The sequence below is a fragment of the Schistocerca piceifrons genome, chromosome 11 (genome assembly GCF_021461385.2).
Source record: "Schistocerca piceifrons isolate TAMUIC-IGC-003096 chromosome 11, iqSchPice1.1, whole genome shotgun sequence".
NCBI classification, from domain to species: domain Eukaryota; kingdom Metazoa; phylum Arthropoda; class Insecta; order Orthoptera; family Acrididae; genus Schistocerca; species Schistocerca piceifrons.
This window is the reverse complement of record NC_060148.1, coordinates 122305661-122322597: the sequence shown is the minus strand read 5'-3', so window position 1 is coordinate 122322597 and position 16937 is coordinate 122305661. Positions and strand designations below refer to the sequence as shown.

Below are 16937 nucleotides of genomic sequence, written 5' to 3'. Positions count from 1 at the left end.
CTTTTATGATTCTTGAACCAAGTGTTAGCTATGATTAAGTTGTGCTCTGTGCAAAATTCTATCAGGCAGCTTCCTCTTTCATTCTTAGCCCCAATCCGTATTCACCTACTACGTTATCTTATGTATTTCAACTAAATTATTTTCTCAGAATAACACATAAATGCTGCACTTCCGTTGCGCTACTTATGCAGTGTGATTTTATTTTCGGAGTTCTTTCTGTGGAAGGAACAGATAGAAGCTGAAGAGAGCTTTCATTCTTAAGACCAAGGGAAAAACAGAAATGTGATTATCTCTGAAGATCTCGTAGAGTTAATTGCAAATGAAACAATTCAGAAGGAACTGGAGTAGCCAAACTATGTTTTTTTGCCATATGATTTTGAATGACGTGGAACAAGAAATTATATTTAGTAGAGTACTGGAGTAAAGACAAACTTCTGCGAAGCAATATTTTTGGAGAAGTAATGGCTAGAGACCACTATTCCAAATTACTATGAATGCTGCATTTCAACCATGATGTCGGTTCTACCAATGATTGTTATACAAAATACAGAACATCATCACTGATTTATTACAAAAAAAAAAATTTTGTCAGTCATTTCAGCCATTCCAAAAGCTGTGCATATATGAAAGTTTACTTTTTTTTTTATAAAGAGTGGCTGTCTTTCAAACAATACATCCCGTCAAAAAGAAACAGATTTGGAATAAAATCTTTTTTTCCCTGTGACTGTGAGACAGGATTTGTACAAGATTTAATTGTTTACATGGGATCATCTGCCCTGGTGGATACCAAAAATAAGGATACTGGAAAGTCAGGAGCGATAGTTGAAGCACTTGTAAAGCCCTATTTAGGAAAGGGCTATACTGTTCACATAGATAATTGGTATTTCAGTGCAGCTTTATTTAGAAAGCTACACAATAATTGCACAAATGTGTGCGGACCATAAGAAAGAGAAGGAAAGGAATGCCTAAAACTGGTGAATGATTAAAATGAGGACAGGCAACCTGTCAATCGTGCAAAAATTTAATATTCAAAAAGTGGTTGGATAAAAAAGAAGTCTATATGCTTTCTACCATGCACTCAGATGAATTTGATACAGTAAAAGTTATCCAAAAACCTGTATGCGTATTGGATTATAATAATTCAATGGGTGCAGTGATAAAGCTGACACGGTTATAAGCACTGTGGAATCAACACTCAAATCTCTGCAATGGCATCACAAACATTTCTTTCACTTGCTGGACAATTGTGTGTGAATGCCTATTGTCTTTATAAACACAAAAGGAAAGAACTGGTATCCATGGCAAAACTTCAATTGCAGTTAATTAGGGAGATACTGGAAGAGTATCATCGAAGCATAAAATATCAACACCGAACAGGCAATAATCATCCACTGAGCTTAACAGAAAGACACTTTTCTTCGGTTTACAAACTAGTAGAAGAAACTTAAATAGAAGGTGTGTTGTTTGAAGTGCAAATGACAGAAAATGAGAATCTAAGTACAAGTGTAAAAATTGTAATGTGGGTTTGTGTGTTGAACCTTGTTTTCAAATTTATCATACTGAATTACATTATTAAGAATCTTTCAAATGATCCTAAATGGCTTTTCTTATAATACTTATAAAATCTCCAAATATATTGTTATGTAACACTTAAATACAGTAACCTGCACATCATCTTTCTGACGCGCAATGTGCACAGTTCGCGGTACGCTGCACCGATCAGTGGCACCAGCTCAGCGAAGCAGACTGCTGTAACAAAAGGGTTAATCGAACAACATGTAACAACCCAAATTATGCTATTGTGAGTTAGCACTTTCTTCCACCAGTCCCTTCAATTAGAAGTGATGCTGGCCCAGATGGAACCACACTCAGTTTTTCTTATAACATGGAAATTAATGAAGCTAAAAAAAAGATCTTTGTGGTGAGTAAGCAAAATATCACTGCTCAAAGCTCAGTGAGCAACTGTAACCACCGAATCCTTCACCTACTGATGGAGTAAAATTACATCAAATGGAAGATCAAAGAAGAATATTGCAAGCCAAATCTATCACACAAAGACTGATTTTAACAAGAGAACAAACTTTCTAATATTGTCCATTTTAAGCACCAAGGTAGCTATTTTTAAGGCAATCTTTATACATATTTTAGCATACAACCACTAATTTTAGGAACATAATCCACAGCAACATGTTTTTGGGGTCAAGCTGCCATCATCCGGCTTCAAAATTAATCCTACATAAAATGCACTTCAAAAACATTCAAGGTAAAAACAGAAAAACAAATGAAATTACTAAGCTGTGAAGTCCTTGTCTTACTTGAAAAGTGGTAGCATCAGATTCCCTGCTTCCTTATCCATGTTAACACACTTCCTTCGAAGTGCTGCTTTTAAGGCACCACTTATTTATAAACACGTGTGCAGCTCTGACGTGCACTGAGAGGCAGCTGGTGTGACTGATGTTTACTGCCTTACATAAACAATGTTTTGAAGAATATGCAGATAAGGATGCAGGGAATCTGGTGCTTCCAGTTTTAAAGTAAGATGTTAGTCTCCATGTCTGAATAATCTTATATTTTGACCTCCAGTGCTTCTGAAGTGCATTTTATGTAGGGTTAACTTAGACAGCCTGATGATGAGAGCTCGACTCTCGAAACACATTGCTCTCGACTTGTTCCTAATATTAGTGACTGTATGCTAAAATATTTATAAACTGCGGAACCTTTTCACACCCAGCTGCATAGACAGACATTTCAGGAAAGACCTCATAAAGGCATGTTTGGAATGTTTCGCTGTACAGAATGAGATAAGACACAAGCGGCAGACCCAGACTGGAATATTTGCCTAGGTCATGGACAGTAACGACTGCACCACATACCACTCTCAAGATGAAGGCCCAAGAAAGAAAAGCTTTGTGCCCTGCCGACAACCAACCTGACGATTGAAGAACTAAGAAGAAGAAGACAAACAACAGAACCACAATTTCATTGAGAAAATGAGTTGCAGTCAGGCCTTCTTACTGAGCTTATTGCAACTTGTATTCTAGTCGTAAGTACTGAAATATTATAAAACTCAGTGACTCACCAGATTTATTAGCAATGGGTGACTGCCAACTTCAAAGTCCTCCGGCGATTCATCAAGCTGGAAAAATTTACAACAGATGTCAGATTTATAATGTTTTCGTGGTGTATGAAATTTACATGACAGAAATTATGTTTAAAAGGTTTAATTCTCTGTTTCCTTGTGGTACATTACTGAATACTTTTGACACTTCACTTTTCACTTCAAGTAATCATAAGAAGGGCCCACATTTTTATGACAAGTCATATTTTTTCCTGAACTTCATGGTGAATTTAACAACAATTTATGCATAAATTCAGGTGATATAGTATAGATAAATGTACTTCTATTATACATCCAAAGCCATATTTACATCTTTTTTTTCAGTAACAGGTCATATTTCCGCCAACTTTTGCAAAACTTTATATATTTGTTGTATCTTATATGGACACACGAATAAAAACATGAAAATGTTTCTCACATGACAATGTTTCAGATTATAATGCCACAAATAAACACAACAATTACTACAAAGCTTTATTTATCACGACTTTAGTAGACTGGTAGAAGCCGACCTTGGGGAGAATCAGTTTGGATTCTTGTTGGAACATGTGAGGCATACTGACGTACGACTCACGATTTATCTTAACATAGATTAAGGAAAGGTAAACTTATGTTTCTAGCATCTGTAGACTTAGAGAAGGTTTCTGACAATGTTGACTGGAATAGTCTCTTTCAAATTCTGAAGGTGCCAGGGGCCAAATGGCTATTTACAATTTTTACAGAAACCAGACGGCAGTTATACGAGTCAAGGAACATGAAAGAGAAGCAGTGGTTGGAAAGGAGTGAGACAGGGTTGTAGCCTATCCTCAATGTTATTCAGTCTGTATACTGAGCAAGCAGTAAAGGAAACAAAAGAAAAATTTGGAGAAGGAATTAAAATCCACGGAGAAGAAATAAAAACTTTGAGGTTTACCAATGACATACTAGTTCTGTCAGAGACAGCAAAGGACCTGGAAGAGAAGTTGAATTGAATAAACAGTGTCTTGAAAGGGGGATGTAAGATGAACATCGACAAAAGCAAAACAAGAGGATAATGGAATGTAGTCGAATTAAATCAGGTGATGCTAAGGGAATTAGATTAGGAAATGAGACACTTAAAGTAGTAAAGGAGTTTAACTATTTGGGGATAAAAATAACTGATGATGGTTGGGGCTATAAAATGTAGACTGGCAATGGTAAGGAAAGTGTTTCTGAAGCAGAGAACTTTGTTAACATTAAGTATAAGTTTAAGGGTCAGAAAGTCTTTTCTGAAACTATTTGTATGGAGTGTAACCACGTATGGATGTGAAACAAGTACAATAATTAGTTTAGACAAGAGAATAGAAGCTTTTGAAATGTGGTGCTACAGAAGAATGCTGAAGATCAGATGGGTAAATCATGTAACTAATGAGGAGGTACTGAGTAGAATTGAGGAGAAGAGGAATTTGTGGCACAACTTGACAAGAAGAAGGGCTGGGTTGGTAGGACATGTTCTGAGGCATCAACGGATCACCAATTGAATATTGGAGGGCAATGTGGAGGGTAAAAATCGTAGAGGGGGACCAAGAGATGAATACACTAAGCAGATTCAGAAGGATGTAAGTTGCAGTAGTTACTTGGAGATGAAGAAGCTTGCGCAGGATAGAGTAGCATGGAGGGCTGCATCAAACCAGTCTCTGTACCGAAGATCACAACAACAGTAGACAAGTAGCATTACACACTAGTCAGTTTGCTGATGTAAGACACTGTTGGGTGGGGCCAACAAAACATTCTCAAAACTAACAAAGGCACCTCCCGACATGATAAACATCACACACGTGGTCACACTATTCAGTCAGAATATAAACTCAAGTGGTTCAACAAAAGCGGTCCATCAGCATGGAGTTGCAAGGTTTCGTTCGTGAGTTTGATGATAAGTTCTTTAGCACTGGTGGGGAAATGTTATTTTGTTAATTAAGTGAAGTCAAAGTTAGTGCAGAAAAGCACTTTAATGTGCAATAGCACTGTAATACCACCAAATACAGCAGCTGTGTGAAGAGAAGTGCTGAAAATGGCAGCAGACAAATGCTGTTAGTTGAGCAGACAGGTTCATCTTCAATTGTACAAACATTTAAAGACAGGAGAAATGATGGTGTCTTGCAACATCCCATCTGAGAAGCTGAAGAATCCACATTTCAGACAGTTCTTGAGAAGTACACAAAACATCCTGTTCCAGGTTAATCTATATTGAGAAAGAACTATTTATCAGTGTGCTACGAAGAGTAGCTCAAAAAAAAAAAATGAATTAGTGTTGCTGAACTAAAGATCAACGTCCCTATACAAAGGTACCAATGTGGGGGGGACATTATGTTGCAGATGTTATGGGGTGTTCTGAAAGTTGACAGGCCTGGAAAAATGTTCCTCCTAATGCGTGAAGCTCTTGAGAGAGAGTACAAAATTCAACAGTTGCCATTTTGTTTCACAACTCTGTGAAGCTACTGTGACAAGATGTTGTGAGCAGAGAAAATGTTTTGCTTCTGGCAACAGATGGTGCTTCATACACGGCTAAAGCAGCCAAGGGCTCCAAATTCTCTACCGCAGTATGGTTTATGTCATTTGACTCATTCATGCGTTACGCAGAGTTGCAGAAGAGGTGTGATCAAATTGCTCCGATGTAGGAAAATTAATTACTTGTGGCATAATAATTAATGTGAACGTCCTGCTACAGGTACAGAAATCCAAGGAATGAGCACCTTCACTGCCCCTCCTTCCCCCACCTTGTGCTTAGATGACTGGATTCCTGTCTTAATGCTGCTGAATATTACTGGATGATCCACACTAAAAGAAAGGTAATCTTTTGTGAACTCAATAGCTATGAATCAAGTGCTACCAAAACTGTGAAAGAGGTCTTTACACACACACACACACACACACACACACACACACACACACACACACACATACACACCTTGTCTGGAAACTTGGCATCACCAATGCCAACTTTCCAGTGGTAACAAAAGCCATCACAAGACTGGCAGCTGCTGGTATTCAACTGCATTTTGGAAAATGATGTCAACAATGAAACAGGTCAGCAGTTATTGACCTCTCCTATCACCTTCTTAAAGAGGAGTTTAACAATGGTGTATTTCAGTTTCTCTGGAAAAATGTCTTGACTCAGTTGATGCATTACATATTTCCAATAACATGAGGCTTATTTTATGAGAATAAATCTTTAGTACTCTACTGGAACACCATCAAAACCAGATAAGTTTTTATTGATGAATAAGTTCAAAATGGAATGAAATTTTAATCACAAAATAACTGTTACATGATAAACATCACCGTGAAGGTTGACAAGTATTAGACTGGTGCTTCACGATATGACACTTGCTGTTTCTGTGAGTGCATTTAGTTGATTACACTGTCAGTTTTAAAAGAAAACAGCTGCAGATCCTAAGAACAAAATCTGTAACTGTGTGCTACCAGCCGTTCTGCCAAGTTGTCAGTTACATTTTATGCACAATATTTCGACATCTCATGCAGCCGTCTTCCACGGATGCTATGAGTTTTGCTGTTACTCACTTCCCAGACTCCAACCAGACTGTGTGGAGTGGAGTCCACCCCGCAAGTGCACAAAACAGTAAAACTCACAGCACCTAAAGAAGAAGGCTCGTCCAGTTGTTGAAATATTGTGCACGAGATGAAAACGACAACTCAGCAAAACACCAGAGTGTACACCTTTGATCAGTCACCCTGAGATAACCAGAGGGGTCAACAACAATGCTGTTTAAAACACAAAATTGTTTGTCATGCAGCATTCCATACTCCTAGATTTCTGTAAAGCATCTGACACGGCACCACACTGCCGACTGTTAATGAAGGTACGAGCATACGGAATAGGTCCCCAGATTTTGCGAGTGGTTCAAAGACTTCTTGAGTAACAGAACCCAGTACATTGCGCCTGATGGTGTGTGTTCATCAGAGACAGGAGTGCTCCGGGAAAATGTGAGAGGAAAGTTGTTGTTTTCCTACATACGTAAATGATTTGGTGGACAGTAGTCTGCGGTTGTTAGCTAATGTTGCTGTGGTGTAAGTTAATGCAGATGAGTAGGAAAAACAAACCCACAGTTTACAAATAATGAGATGCTTGACACACTCATGTCAGTTAAATATCTAGGCGTAATGCAAAGCGATATGAAATTGAATGAGCATATAAGGACTGTAGTGGGGAAGGCGAATGGTCCACTTTGGTTTATTGGGAGAATTTTAGGAAAGTGAGGTTCATCTGTAAAGGAGACTACATGTAGGACACTAGTGCAACCTCTTCTCGAGCTCTGCTCGAATGTTTGGGATCCACACTAGGTCGGACTAAACGAAGACATCGAAGCAATTCAGAAGCAGGCTGCTAGATTTGTTACTAATATGTTTCAACAATAATCAAGTATTATGGAGATGCATCAGGAACTCAAATGGAATCACCTGAGGGAAGACAGCGTTCTTTTCAAGGAGGAATATCCAGAAAATTTAGAGAGCCACCATTTGTGGCTGACTGCAGAGCGATTCTACTGCCGCCAATGTACAGTTCCCACAAAGATAAGCTCAGAGAGATTAGGGGCCACATGGAGGCATATAGACAGTTGTTTTTCCCTCGCTCCATTTGCAGCTAGAACAGGAAAGGAAATGACTAGTAGTAGTAGAGCATGCCTTCCAACATGCACCATACAGTGGCTTGCGGAATCTGGATGTAGATGTAGATTCATATGAACATTGTAATTTGTCATGTAGCTAATATGAATTTTCAATTCTTAAATCTACCGATTCAGATAATTTTAGAAGGAATGGCCAACAAGGAATGTTTTCCATTTTCTTATTAACTGCCAAATGTTCCTGCCCAAATATCTTTGCTTTCTGTTTGTAGTATATGTTGAAATCCTTTGCACCAGAGTATGTAACTTAACTCCGAATACTAGACCCAAAGGAACCTGTGCAAATCACTTTTCAGTTGAAGGAAATTTTTATTATAAGCAACAAAAATCGTTGTGACATAAATGTACCAGGAAGTGAGTGTAAGAATTTCGAGATCCGTAAAGCAGCCTCTGCAAGGGGCACCACCATCTATCTACTTTACACAATATTCTTGCTGCTCATTTCTCCTGAATAAAAACATTATTTATTTTAACAATATTGTGAAAAGCCATACAGAGGACTAGAGGATGGACGGACAGATGGACTCTCTCTCTCTCTCTCTCTCTCTCTCTCTCTCTCTCTCTCTCTCTCTCTCTGTCTCTCTCTCTCTCTGTCTCTCTCTCCCCCCCCCCTCTCTCTCTCTCTCTCTCTCTCTCTCTCTCTCTCTCTCTGCCACCTGTGACCACTGTGGCTGAGCTGAGTCGTATATGCGCCCGACAGGAGCAGCTATCCAGTTGTGATGGTAAGGAGGCGGCATGGGGTGCAGAGTGGGGTGGGGGAAGGTGTCGTGCTGCTTGTGGGAGCTTGCAAGGGCGCATTGGGGATAGGGTAGGGTATTTAGCTGCAGTTGAGAGGTTTGTATGTGTGGGGAGTGGGGGGGGGGGAGAGGGGGATGGGAGGGGAGGCAGTGGGGAAAGGAGGAGAGAAGAAGAGATGGGGAAAAAGACTAGTGACTAATGGGTGTGTTAGTGGAATAGAAGACCGTGTATTGCTGGAGTGAGAGCAGGGAAGGGGATAGGTAAGTGGAGGACAGGGACTAATGAAGGCTGAGGCCAGGGGGGTTACGGTAATATAGGATATATTGCAGGCAGAGTTCCCACCTGCGTAGTTCAGAAAAACTGCTTCCAAGGTAGTCCTACCTCTGATTGGGTAGAAGATGTCTGACCGGAGTATGTGGTTGGGAGAATGTACGGGATAGGTCTTACCTCTAGGTCTATTTCAGGGCACAGTGAGAGGTAGTCAGAACTGTTGCTCCAGTCGTACGTGGTTCCGAGGCACGAGATGAATGCTGCTCTGTAGCCAGATGGTGAGTAAGTAGGAGGTGGTAGATGGCTGGAGAGACAAGGTATACAAGATCTGCTTCTGTAAAAGGTCGGGAGGGTAATTTCGGTCTGCGAAGGTCTCGGTGGGATACTCGGTATATTTGCTCTGGCACTGCTCGTCCCTGCAGATGGGATGACCACGGGTGGTTAGTCTGTACGCGAGCAATTTCTCGGTACGGAATGGGTGGCAGCTGTCAAAGTGGAGGTACTGTCGGTGTTTGGAAGGTTTGGTATGGACGGAGGTACTGATGAAGCTATCCTTGAGGTGGAGGTCAGCATTGAGGAAGGTGTTGAGGTTTTGGGGGAATGTGGCTAGGGTGACCTCACCCTCAGTCCAGACCATGAGGGTGACACCAATGAATCTGAAATGGTGAGGGGTTGGACTCTGGGCAGTTAGAAATATTGCTCTAGATGGCCCATGAATAGTTTGGCATAGAATGACCCCATGTGGGTGCCCATAGCTATTTATTTTATGTGCTTTCTCCCAGAGGACAACTCCTTATGAACACTATTGGGGGGGGGGGGGGGGGGTAAGCCAACATCAAACAATGTAAAATTCAGAACAAATGATATATTACGAATAAGTGTGGCTTCAGCTGCCAAAGTCCGCCAGTCGTGTGTGTGTGTGTGTGTGTGTGTGTGTGTGTGTGTGTGTGTGTGTGTGTGTGTGTGTGCGCGCGTGTGTTTCTGACAAAGGCCTTGTAGGTCAAAGGCTTATTTGTGACAGTCTTTTTGTTGCGCCTATCTGCGACTCATCATCTCCGCTATATGGTGAGTAGCAACTTTCATTTTCATAAAACAAGCCAACAATTTGTTTTACATTTACACAGTGGAAGATGCTACGAACAGTGTTACCTTTACTGTATGGCCATTAATGTGTACTTCTGTTGCCACCATGTTTGAGTGCAGTACCCATTTCCAGCATTAAGTGCGGCACTATATACCGTATGGCCTAAACACTTCTTGAAACAGTTCACACATTCTAAGCAGCCACTAATTACACTATAGCTTGGAACATTATGGCGAACTCACTCAATTTGACCTTTCACACAAAATTAGGGTCTCAACACTGCTGTGGCCTTCAGCACAAAGACTGGTTTGAGGCAGCTCTCCGTGAAGTCTATCTTTGGCAAGCCTCTTTCCTGATCACAGTATAGGTACAACAACCTGCATCCACTTCAGTTTGCTTAGTGCAATAAAACCTTGTTCTTCCTCTACAATTTTAACCCTATCCCCTCCATCACCAAACTGACAATCCCTTGATGCCCCAGCATACATCCTCTTTTAGCCAAGATGTGACATAAATTTCTTTTCTTTCTAATTTGATCCAGAACTACTTCACTAGTTATCCATTACCACTTATCTTCAGCAGCCTTCTGTAGTATGACATTTCAAAAGCTCTTCTCCTCTTGCCTGAAATGATGACCGTCCAAATTTCTCTTCCATACAAGGCTATACTTCATATAAAGACGTTCACAAAAGACTCCCAAAGATTTAAATTAATATTCAATATTAAAAATTTCTGTTTTTCAGAAACGATTTGCTCGCAACTGTGGCAACGCATTTGATACGCCAAGCTGGCGGAGACCGTTCCTAGGGCGTGCGACATCTCAGTTGCGAGTGGCAGTGGACGGCAAACTGGACGGCAGCGGCTGTGGTGAATTTGACAGTTCCTGACTGGCTGCTACCATAGCACGAACTTAAATCTTCAGTGTGCAGAGTACTACAGCTTTTCGACTGGCTGCTCGGCCGGGTCACAGAAGCGGAACACAGCCTCAATCGCCTAACGCCAATGCTAACAGCATGCAGCAAGTGTCATTTTGGTGCGGCCACTGGCACTGCCCTCTTAACACAATCTACTTGCCGACTTCTCAGCCCTGCCGTGGTTTGTGCAGCTGGCAGACACTGGGCTGCCAGCAGTCCGTGATAGGTGCGCTGCAGCAATTTGACTCTTACAGCTGCAGTCTTGTTTCTGTACAAGACATTTCTTTTTGCTCCCTGTATTTTATGCGTGACAACTTAAGAATTCCAAATAGTGCATTCTGAGCAGTGGCAGCAGGAGAAAAATATAAACGTATTAAAATCCGCAGGCTTTTGGAATCAGTGTCTTCTCCTCTCTGGTGCCTAAAGCTCACCAGACCTTTTCCTTCACCCCTCTTTCCATCCCCTTCAACTCTTCTGTCAGAAGAATGAGCCACTGGCTCTGTAAGCTTGCAGATTTCAATATCTTTGTACATGTTTCCTCCCGCCGCCACTTGGTGAGTAGATTTTTTACCTATTCAATTACATTATATTTTCAAAAATTGATTAATTTTTTTGATATATTAAATAGTGTATTCCAGTCCACAGTGTCAGAGATTTAACACATCTATCTAAAATGTATGCTTCAATCTATCTTCTAAGATAGATCATGGGTCATTATTGTCTCAACTTAAGCCAATTCATTACCAAATGCAAATGTCTTAATAACAAAACTTACCACATGTTCTTCTTTGAGAAGCACTGGGACAAGTGAGACCAGCACAGGCTCTTCTGCCTTACAATATGCCTGAAAAAAGAATTGAACCTGTATCTCTGTACACTAGATATTAAAAGTGACTAGTTAACATTAACTTTAATCTAAACAAAAGGGAATTCAATCACAACTAAAATAAAAAATGCAAAGTTAGGCAACATACGCAACTACACATTGAGCAACACCCTCAGTCCTACCAACGAACAATTGGTACTAACTGTACACAATTTTGACAGGAGAGTGCGTGATGGCAACCAGCCCACGTCCACAACAGAGTCATATGAACTTACCCTACATTATGTCTTGTAGAATTACAATGGCTGTCTCTAACAGAATTACTTTCTCTGTGTCAACCAGCTCTGATTCCAGAAGGATCAGCAGTGCAGAACCCAACTTTCATTCTTCTCTTATGACATTGTGAGAGCCACAGATTGGGCCAAACAGCTGAACAGATTATTTCTAAACTTTCAAAAAGCATTTGAGTTGGTATGATGCCAATGCTTATGGACAACAGTACAACTGTATGTGATATCAAACAATATTTATGACTTCATTATCCACAATAGGCAGCACGCAAATACGGGCTGTACCTATAAGTATGACACATTATCCTGGTGAAAAGCAAATATCGAATGTAGCCTGCATTACAAAATTTTTGGGAAAGTTCAATTAGACAGTACTTTTAGTTCTATATCTCTCTCTTCCCTTCTTCAAATCCCACATAACTAAGGGTGAACACCCCCCCCCCCCCCCCCGTCCCTCCCAATTTCTTTCTCTCTCTCTCTCTCTCTCTCTCTCTCTCTCTCTCTCTCTCACACACACACACACACACACACACACACACACACACACACACACACACACACACACACTCACTCAACTGCACCTATTGACAGTTGTGTTCGTTTCTAGTAATCGAGCAATTTACAATTTATATTACATCATTTGTCAGTCCTTGAACAATGTGCAAATCATCTTCAAGACTCACTACATTTAACAATAATTTCCTAACAATATGAAATCCCTGTACACAATGGCAACATTTGCAAAGAGCTTCACAGAGCTAGCAAGCTAGCCTACCTGTACACTTATGCACAGTAGGTTGGTTGGTTGTTTCGGGGAAGGAGACCAGACACCGAGGTCAGCGGTCTCATCGGATTAGGGAAGGATGCAGAAGGAAGTCGGCCGCGCCCTTTGAAAGGAACCATCCCGGCATTTGCCTGGAGTGATTTAGGGAAATCATGGAAAATGTAAATCAGGATGGTCGGACGCGGGATTGAACTGTCGCCCTCCAGAATGCGAGTCCAGTGTCTAACCACTGCACCACCTCGCTCGGTTGTTGCACAGTAGAATTTTGACTAAATACAATGTGTATTTTCCAATTCACTCACTATCAACTGTAGTAGATAAGAAATTGCATCCACAGGCTTTCTCTGCTACAGCTAAAGGACATTCAATTAATAGGTATCTCATTAGTTCAGAGTGTAGATGAAAGTCAACAGGGGAGGGGGGAGGGGGGGGGGGGAGAGGAGAAATCAGTCAATAATCTGCCACTGATTAGAAAACAGATTGGAACACCGTGGTCTGATGAAAGAAAGAGACTTCATTCTGAAAGGATGAAACAAATTTGGGCACAAAGAAAGGCCAACCATCAAACGTGACATTGATGGATTGTACCTCGCGTGGTCCTACTGGGCCCATACGTGAGTAATAATTATCTGTCACTTATTATAACTTCATCAATATCAACTGCATGTTGCTGTGGTCTTCATTCAAAAGACTTTTGTTTTACGCTGCACCCCAATGGTACTGAGTATGTTACACCATGAGTGGTCAAATATCTGGTCTTTTTACCACAACGCATTTATCAAGTGCTATAAAACAAGGAAACCCACCAATAAATTACAACACTCTACCTACTGACCTATACTGAAATATTTATGTCGGCCCACAGTGTAATGTACCTCAAAGCTCTTGTGCCATTAGGCGCCATCATCAATAGCAAAAGGCAACAGCAAACATGCACTGTCAAACACAAAACTCTTCCTCGAACATCTCATGTTAGTATGTTATGCTCTCAAGGCACAGTTGTTAAACTAAAACTGCCGCTGTCACCTACCAAAAATAGCACTCGACTGCAAAGCATAAGTCAGAGCCCTCAACAATGTTACTTTCTACAGTAAAATTTATGAAAATCAAAAGTTCTAAAAATTCTAAAAACAATTACTACACCTGTGTTTCATTGTGTGCATCCATATGGAAGGCAACTGAAAACATTAAACCTAATGCCGCTAATTCGAATAAATCTGTTGCTGTTCCCTGAGGAGATATCGCTAAGGTGACACTAATGTCGTCCAATTTAACACGCAAACTGTGCCTCGAGAGTGTAACCTGCCAATATGAGATGTTCTGAGAAGAGTTTTATGTATGACAATGCACATTTGCTGCTGGATTTTACTGCTGATGATGCCTAATGGCACAGAAGCTTTATGGTATGTTACATTAAAGGGAGGTATAAATATTTTTATATGGGTCAGTATGTGTAGTATTGTGATTTCTTAACTGGTTTCCATATTTTATAGCACTCAATAATGAGGTAACATAGTCCCAAACATATTGCGGTAAAAGTATCACATGTCTGACAACTGGTGGCATAACATCCTCAGTACCGATTCACATGCCTGCTGTACAATGGCTTTGCAACAGATAAGCAGCTTCCCACATCAGTGTATCCCGATCAAACCTCTTCTTCATGCACAACTACCACAATCTATATCTTTTTGGACCTGCTTCCCGTAGTTACACATAGGTTTCCCTCTACAATTCTTACCCTCCACACTTACTTACCGAGTGGAACAACACGGCACTGAAAACGGACTACTTCTGTTCTCAGAGAGCTGGCAATGACGTACCACATTTTCCTCTGACACGGTCCACTGTGTGGAGCAGTAGAACCGCCCTTCTGAGGCTCAAATCCATTCACAGGACACAACACTAGCACACTCACTCTCCACATTAAAGGGGTAGACACAGCACTGTCCACGTCCTGGTGCAAGCCAGCCTACCTCAATGCAGGCTACCACTAGACACAGAGCTCCCGCCACATTGCAGCCCTCAACACTGCAAGTCTTCCAAAACAGTGCGGCCCTTGTGCAAACCGATGAGCCACCACACTCCCAGATGGGGCAGTCATTTAGCGAAACCACTCGACCCACCGTCAATCTTGCCACGACTGAAACACACACACCGAGTGAGGTGGCGCAGTGGTTTGGACACTGGACTGGCATTCGGGAGGATGACGGTTCAATCCCACGTCCGGCCGTCCCAGTTTAGGTTTTCTGTGATTTCTCTAAATCGTTCCAGGCAATTGCCACGACGGTTCCTCTGAAAGGGCACAGCCGACTTCCTTCCCCGTCCTTCCCTATTCCGATGAGACCGATGACCTCGCTGTCTGGTGTCCTCCTCTAAAACAACAGAAACACATTACAGAAGGAAACTGTGTTTCCATTTCGACCCAGCAGGTATTAATAGCTCACGTCAGTAAAAACTTTTTTACTATCTAGATCCCGTGCACTATAAAACATTAAAATGTGAAGACTAATTTCAGTTCACCACACAATCATCTTCAGATCACTCATGGTGAAATATGTATCAGCAGATAACATATTGAAAACCCTGCATCATCTAGAGTATTTACATAATTATAAGATGAGGTTTCTTTCCAAATGTGTCATTCAAAAGCTACAGGGTTGTCTTAAATTGGCTGATTGAACTACTTTTCTGAGGTCACCATTATCACATTGTTTAGTAATGTGCACAGTAGTAGTATTACATTTACAGTGGTCATCATGAAGATGAAGCTTTGTGCAATTTTATTTTAAATAATTCTGAAGGGCAGGGCTCGGCAAATGATACATTCCGACAAGCTCGAGAGTTCCCAATACACTGAAGTGCTCGGTACAGTATCGGCGTTACTCGAACGATCACGTGACACTGACTAGTGCAAGAGATACACAAGAAATAATGAACTAGCCACAACAGTCTATTGCTCTGATTGACATTTGACAGTTTGGTGAAACACAGGAGGAAATAGAATTTAAGTCTATCAACTTACAAGCTTTTGTTGTATTTTAACAGGTTTCCAATAAACATTCTCATACATGTATAAATATTCTACACAAACATTAATGCAATTTTTTAAGTAAAGGTAACATTCAAATATAGAAATTTTTGTCCTTCAAAGAACATTAGTTGATTCAGAAACCAGATCAAAATTTTATTTGGTTATGAGACACTGTAATGATTTACTACGTAGATTGCAAATGAGAAATTTGACCACTGTTCATGTATTACAATACCATGTAAAAACATTACCTGATTTTACTCAGCTGTATACCACATTGGTGAAATTCAGTTGAAACAAGAAGGAAAATTAATATAGAATGACGTGGCTAACAAAGGAAGTATATCATATTAAACAGACTGTAATTGTCAAAGCAAAAATAAATTACAGTCGCAAGACCCGTTGTGGAGATAGCACCGACAGACATCAGTAGATCGCGGGATGAGCAAAACTTCGAGAGTGGAACGCAATCTTAAATGCAATCTTTTATTTACATATTAGTTGGTGTTGTTACATATGACCTGCATACTAGCAATCAATAAATGGCAAAAGTTTAGAATAGTTATAAGGTTACCTTTTTGGCAGATACTTTATGTCAATAAAAGAGTTTGTAATTCTAGTTAATCAGAATCTGTTAAAAATAAATTTCTCTCAAGGAGCCTGTCATTAAAAAAATGAATAAATAAAAAAATTTTAAAAATTTGGCCATTTTATATTCAGGGGCGTCTTACACTCAAGTAAATACAGTATGAAGCTGGCAGCGTGCCAGTATGAGTAACACCTTTGCAGCTAATCAAACACTACACTTTGAGATAATAATGTTTTATTAGTCAGCACAGTAATAAGACAAGCAACTGATAACACACGTAATATCATAATCCCACTTGTTACTTTAAGTAACACACATCCATTATCTGCACACACACTGATGCTCGTGCCATGGCAGGTAGCGAGGTACTGACTGCTGAAGCACACCATCTTTCCACCGTCGGTCATTCGCAACATTGCTGACAGACAGGTGAAGAGTGGTGTAAAAGCTGAGGTAGCTACACGTTTTTATTTGTCGTTAATCACTTCCTTAACCTCCTGATGGATCTGTTATTGTGAAAAACGGCAAGTTCAACCACAGTTTGGAGTTGACAAACTGTAGATGAATGAGTTTAAAGGTCAGAGGAGGGCCATGGTGTATGGCCTTGAGTAGGACTGTCCCTAGTA

At 40.6% G+C, this 16937-nt stretch overlaps 1 long non-coding RNA gene across 3 annotated transcripts in view; it reads right to left on the bottom strand.

Annotated features, from left to right (window-relative positions):
• LOC124720064 overlaps positions 1-16937 on the bottom strand; it is a 75042-nt gene that overhangs the window by 8298 nt on the left and 49807 nt on the right. For all 3 annotated transcript variants that reach the window (XR_007006053.1, XR_007006054.1, XR_007006055.1), the window contains 2 exons: positions 11564-11632; positions 3080-3136 (listed from right to left, as the gene is read on the bottom strand). This is a non-coding gene — a long non-coding RNA (uncharacterized LOC124720064). The remainder of the gene's footprint in view (positions 1-3079; positions 3137-11563; positions 11633-16937) is intronic.